Source organism: Cheilinus undulatus, linkage group 5 (genome assembly GCF_018320785.1).
Source record: "Cheilinus undulatus linkage group 5, ASM1832078v1, whole genome shotgun sequence".
NCBI classification, from domain to species: domain Eukaryota; kingdom Metazoa; phylum Chordata; class Actinopteri; order Labriformes; family Labridae; genus Cheilinus; species Cheilinus undulatus.
This window is the reverse complement of record NC_054869.1, coordinates 32,970,029-32,977,377: the sequence shown is the minus strand read 5'-3', so window position 1 is coordinate 32,977,377 and position 7,349 is coordinate 32,970,029.

Genomic DNA, 7,349 nt, shown 5'->3' with positions numbered 1-7,349 from the left:
GAAGAGACCCGCCCACAAGAAGGCAGAGTCCTCGTGCTCGGCTCAGGGCCATAGCTGCTTGTCTCCCACTTTTCTTAACCATCAGAGGTTCACGTGCATCAAATGTCACACATAAACAAGAAGAAAAACATGACATTTTCCACTCATCGTCTCAGATTCAACAAATACACAAGACAATCCTGGTCATATAAACCCTGGATTTGATTGGCTTGGAGGCTTGGAGGTGTTCATCACTTTTAGGCAACAGCAATGATGAGAAGAAAACAATAAAACTAACTCAGATTGTATAGGAAAACGTTTGATACATGTCTTTGTATATTAAAAGCCTTAATTGTTGATCTAAAAACGTTCAAAACAAGAATTTTAAGATTTATGATATATGATGAGGAATGCAGAGCTATTTTAAAATTTACAGTATTATGATCAGTTTATATAGAAAAGGCTGCAGGAGTTTCATGACGCTGAAACCTGTGTTACTGTGTGTACGTGTTGTAGCCCAGCAGGGCAAAAAACTGATGCTTTGGAGCCTCTGGAGTCTGTGAACAATTAGAATAAATCTGACCATTATTTCATGATTATTATTTTATTATAACAACCTGATAACTACACACTTTTAGCATTAATAACGTATAGTAAATATTGAACTCTTTAATAATTACTTACATGTAATTTATAAACTTAGTTATAAATGCATCATTGGAGCATTTATAAACATTTTGTAATGAGTTAGTAAATCATTAATAAAGCTAAAGTAGTCATCTACGAAGCATTATGAAGTAATTTATATGTCATTTGTGAACACAGCAATCAATGCTTTATCAAACACTGGTAAACATTACAAACACTTGCCCTCAACCCAGCTGCACCCCTTTACTGATTCTTTATAATACATCACCAAAGCATGTATAACTGTGTTTGTAAATGGTATGATTTGAGTTAACTAATGCTTACTAATGCTCTACTCATGCTTAATAGTGTGTAGTTATTGTAAAATGTTTCCAAGGCTTCCACAAATCTGGGGAGTGGCCAGGGGGGTCCATGACCACCCCTGGCATGAATGTCTCTATGGTATTTTTTATCTTAGACAGAATTGTCTTTTTTAGTGGAGATGGAACCGATGCTGACAGCTGAGGAGCGGATTTTAGGAGTGCACACTCATCCTCAAGCTGTCAACTTAATGCTTTGACTTTACAAACCAAGGTGAAAGTAGCTGGTATGGTATACTGCCTTAGGAGATCTGCTGCCTGCAAAACAGCACATTCAAAACCACTGACTGTCGCACTTCCAGCAAGAAAACACGTTTGCAAACTTGATTCCATCTTGTCACTGTCTCCTTAGTAGGTGCTTGTAACTCGTTCTGAGTTGCCTCAAAACTGCTTTTAACGAGGGTGAGTGTCCCCCAGCATGAATGAGGAGCACCTTAGCATTGTGTCTGAACGTAAGAGTGTAATACAGACACCATTAAGGAAGATAGAAAAAGGGAGAAATAAGTGACAAAGTAGGGAAGAGAAATAACAGGTGATGATAACTAACAGTTAGTCAGGAGGATCATATCTGTGTTGCATAAGAAATATAGCCTATTCATAAATTTATAAAATCATACAATATGACATATAAAAAAAAATTTACACTGTAGTAAAATTAGTCCACTTTGGAGCTCCGTTGGAGCCAGGTTCTCCAAACCTTCCCGTTCATATTGAATGTTCATGCACAGTAAATTTACCTGAGTAAATTCTACTCAAATTGAATAAAAATTTACTCTAAAAATATAACATTTGGTCCCAGTCTTTTTGGAGTAAAGTTTACTCTGCTTGTAGGATAACGTTTTCAGAGCTGTTTTTACTCTAAAAAGTATTTTCATTTAACTCTAAATGATGATTATGCGCTCCATAATGAACAAAATAAAAACAACTCTACAGCAACTGTACTTACTAGAGAGTAAAACAGAGCATTGTTTACTCATTATAGAGTTTTTTCCTCAATATAAAGTGATATGTAGTCCTCAGAGCTGTTTTTCCATTCCTTTTAGAAATGTTCTCCACTCCTTAGGTTACAATTTCTCCTCCATTTACAACTGGATAACACTTGTTATGTATAACTGTATCTTACTCTAATCAGATTTATCTTCCTCTTTATAAAGAGCTACATTTTCCTCTTAATAGATAATTCTACCTTTCCACCTATAAATGGGACAACAGCAAAAGAGGGTTTTTTGCTTATACATATTAGACATAGTGTTCTAATATTACAGAAACAATAATGATGAACATGACAAGGATCCAGGAGCAGAGCACGAGATGAGGCAGTAAGGTTAAAGAAGTTTATTTGACAACAACATTGCATATGACAGTGAGCTGGCTGGTGGTTTGCAGAATCACTGGCAGTGAGATGGAGATGCTGCAAAAAAAAGAGGACAAAATGGAGTTAGACAAGGCAGGAACTCACCTAAAATCACTCGATTACCAAAGGTTGAAGAGGAGCCAGGTTACCTGATAAGAAGCTGTAGTACACAGGTGTCTGAAGGTTCATCACCAGGTGAGGAAGTCTTGATTGCAAAGGATTAGCTGCAGCTGGGACACCTAACGAGCTGCAGACTGGCCATGAGTGATGCCAGCTGAGCTGGAACTTAAGTGGGTGTGGTTAAAGTTTTACTCCAGCATAATTTACTCTGTGTTTTTACTCCAACTCTGGTACTGGCTGGTAATAAATACACACAAGAAAGAGTACATTTTACTACTTTTGAGTAAAACATTTTTTACTTTGAGAAAATTACTCTCCAGGTTTTCTTGTGTGTGGTTTAAGAATAAATGTGACTGCAGACGTTACTGAGGAATTATCACACTCTCTCTTACATGAATCTATTTTGACATCTCAGAGTAAAACAAAGTTATAGTTATGTGGGCATAAAATTGGTTTTCACATCATAGATGTCAAAGAGGTCGAAGTACTAGGTTCCATTAGAAACATCTGCATTCAGTACAAAACCAGTATCTTACACTGTAGCTGCAGACACTTTTACTTTGTACTGAGAGTGTATGTTTCTTTTAATCTGCAGGAATAAGGAAAAAGATTCAAAGCATGAATGTCATTTGGCCATTACCGATATTACAAATACTGATCATTCAGAGTGATGGGTTGTTGTCTGTAAAGTACGTTGTTAAAATATGCCCTTTTTTAGTTTATAACATTTTAAGGTTCATGTAATAGTAACTTATTGGCCATCCCAAAATCACACCTGGCCCCATCCCAGCCACCTCGTGAATTATGGCCAATAGTTCTGCCACTGTACTTACAGTGTTGTTGTTTTAACTGCAAAGGGTATTATCCAGTTCTGTTTTTCCCAGTTTAAAAATCATTTCACATACAGTATTTCTGTTTAAAATCTTTTTTTTTTTTTTTTTTGCATTTTTATTATAACAAAATCGATTTAAGGGAATCCTGGTTATTTATAATCTGACATCAATCTAATTCCTTTATAAAAAAAAATATAAAAAATAAAAAATCAAGAAAAATCAATCACATTGTGAACCAAGTATTGTGATAGTTGTTACTGACTGTTTTGTTGACATCTTCAGTTTGATATAATAGGGATGGAGAACATCTTATTTTATTGAGGGTAAAAGCTTTAAAAAAAAAAAAAAAAGCACAATGAGTGTGATTTATGAAGTCAGATCTGCCTCTATTTTGGGAACTAACATGGCACACTTAACAGCTTGTTTTCAACTTCTTGCAAATGGCAGGATCAAGTTCCCAAACCATTCCAGGGAGCAGATGCTGGATGAGTGTGCTGAACTGACAACTCATTTTACTTGAAGTATAACTTAACACTTGTCTCCTAAAGTTAAACTTCACAGTGATTTTCCATAACTGGACCATGTTTCTGTGAGATTTATCAAATAACTTATCTAAATAAATGGGGCTGTGTTCTATGTAGATTTTGATTTGCAATTATTTAGTTTCATATAGCTTGAAAAACGATACCAGTAACACACAGTTTAAAAGTCTGTCTTTGGAGGTTGTTGCACATAAAGAGGATTTTAATAAGAACTGCTTGAGCTACAATGAAATTATCACATCATAAACACTGTCAGGCCTTGCCATCCAACAGATTTATCATTTGGTTGAGACACACTTAAGAATTTCCAGAGTAGAGGAGTGATGATTTTGATTTCATCACTGGTTATTTCTGCATAGAAAACTGGCAACTCACTCCAGGACAAAAAACAAATGTTATCTTTATTTGAAGAGACAGAGGTAGATGGGCTGAGTTTGCTCTGACGTTATCCGTGGGTGTCTAAGACACACCAAGGGTTGTTTCATGAGAAACCTTTGAGGGGAAAAAAAAAGCGTTCTTGTTTATACTATCAAAGTATGATTGAGTCCCTATCTCTTCGAGTGGGGATAGTACCAACAGACATAGCACCGCCAAGTCAAAAATAAACAGAAGTCACTTCAATAACAGGTCTTTTTCATTGTATTTACCTTTGCTGAGTCATCTAAACCAAGCTTGTGGAAATGACTTATCTGTTGTCCTTAAATACATGTTATTTCAGAACTGTTTATTCCCCAGTGAATACATTCATCTGTTTTATTTTAGCCTTTTCACCAGCAGACAGAAAAGACAGAATACAGATGCTAGTAGCAACTGCTGCTACAGTCACAGTCTTTACATACAGCTCTACTCTGATTTGATCAGTTCTTCGGTAACTAAAACAAAGATAAACATCTGTCATGTACTGTCTCTTTGCCCTAATGGAAGGATTCTGGATTTGCTCTTTTGTTATTGCTGCTGAATAACTCAAGTTTATTTTCCTGCTAACTAGTAGCTAAACTAGCCATTAGGGTTGCTTTTTGATGCTAGCTTGATGGCTACGCGTAATAACTAGTCATTTTTTCCTAAAAAATTATCATTTTAGGGTTAGAATTGAAATTTATAAAATAAAACGATCTCAACATAGATACCTGTTTAAAAAAAACAAAAAAAAAACACAAGCTTCGGCTGGTTAGCTTAGCATTTACGGGAAACAGGGCTAAGCTACTTTGCCAAGCAGTCTATAAACTCCCACTAGCACTTCCAAGATTACTTTTTTTTTTTTGAAGTGATTTAAAAGAGGTATAGGATAGACAGTAAGAGTCTAACCTATATTTGAGATTTTCCTCTGGACTTTTTCTGTGCTAAACTTTGAGTGACACAGGGGCCAATGTGTTAATAAAGGAGCTGAGTCGCAAGAAAATCCTGGTCAGCATCATGATTAAGTTAAACTACATTTAGCTTGATTAAGCTTACTGGGGAGCAGTCTATTGCTGGAATAAGGCCAAAACCCAATATGTTCAAAATCACTACTTTTCAGGAAATGAAAAAACATGCAGTATTTTTCAATTAATTTAACACTAAATGGTAATAGTGTCTATTTTTTTTTACACTTTTTTATTGGTTTAAGATGATTAAAAACCCACTGACAGATGTAAAGGGTGACTATTAGCACTGATTTATGAAGAAAATGAAAATTGTGAAAAATTGAGATACAAGGTTTTTGCCCTACATCAGTGCAATGTCTCAAGTCCTTTAGCTCTCATCACACTTTACTTCAGCAAAACTTGGTTTAAAAGTCAACTGCTGTCTATTTTCACAAGGCTCTGTTGTGGGATCAGATCAAACTTAAGCAATATTGTTTTATCTGTGCAACTAAAACTTTGTTTGTGTTTCAAGAGTTTGAGTCAAGGAACCATGAAATCAGACATCCACACATTAGGACTGTAAAAAAGGGATGTTCAAACAGTGGTTAGTAAGTATCTGCAATTCCTCCACCACATTTACAAATGCCTTTGATTGCCAGTCATTGCATAATGTAAGAAACAGAGTAGAATAGTTGAAATACTTCTTTAATCACACAGCACAAGGGAGGAGATGTGACGAATGCATAGTTTAATTCAGTGCTCTTCTGCAAAATAATACAGAAGGATGGAATGCAAGACTGAGCCGATTAATTTGTCCCCACTTGAGCCGTTTGTAAATAACATTTTTAAGTCACCATCACAGCCCTAATATAGGCCTAGTGTCTGTGTGTGTTTGTTTTATGCGTGATTTTTTTTTTTTTTCATTGAGAAGTGGGAGTGCACACTAATCGAACACAGATGCAAACAAGCAGAACCGACGTCAAACTAACCATCCCCGCCCATTACAACCTCAAGTACCATGTTTCTTAACCATTTAATAAAGCATTTACAGACAATAAAAACAATGAATGTGAATTATCCAATTTTAATAAAACTACTGTTGGTGTTATGTAAAAATGGAGTTATTCCTGAGCTTTAGTGACAATGATTTCCTGAGGAAGGGATGGGTTGAGTATGAGGAGTAGTGGTTTTGAACAAATGACTCCTGGTGCCAGCTGGTTAACCTCAGAGATAAAATGTCACCCACAGCCCATCACAGAGTGACAGGGGTCTCTGCCAGTGTGAAAAAAAAACAATAGTAGGATGGTTTATGTATTGCTGAACATTTTACCAGAGTCTGCTTATGAGCTCCAGCATTTTTGGAGCACTGTGAGACCGCCAAAGACTGAAGAAAGCACCTTTGAGTGATATCCCACAGCATGAGACAAACCTTTGGAGGTGCCATTTTTCTGGCCATGTAGATTACATGTACCTCATTGCACTGTATTTGTGGTATCTGTGTTATCATTAAGAGCTTCTCTTAGCACACATTATTTTTGTCATTACTATTCTTGTTGTATGAAGCAATTTCCTTTCTTGATAACGCTTGATAGTAACATTTTTTTTATCATGGGTGATCAATACCATTCATGGTTTTGGCGTGGACAAAAGTAGTAGGTATACATCATATCACTTAGCTGATTCTGTCCTGTAGATGTGTAGGTCTTTTTGGACAAGAATCTGCCTTTTAAGTCTAAATTTGACACGAAAAAACTCGTTGCTATGGAAAATGCAACATAACTAAAAAGAAATGATTAATCTCGTTGCTGATGGTTTGGTGTTGTAAGTCCTAAAGCGACATCAGAAACAATTTCTATCTGTTCCATAATATCTTTATTGTATTGTATTTTATTGTATTGTATCTCCCAGTAGTGAAGAATCCTTTAAAAACATTCCTGGATCCAGGCGGTGATCCAGATCACTCCCAAAATTTAATTTGTCGATTACTCCCTCCCCGGTGGGGTGGAGACACAGCGAGGCAAAGCATTGGCTTCGCTACGTGTGGACTGTCATGGCGGAAGCACCCATGGTCTCACCTGACGACTGAAAGTCATGGCAGAGGGTGAATATTCCTCTATTCCTCCCAGCATTGTGAGTATTCTCACTACGATTCGCTGTCTTTCTCTCTGTTA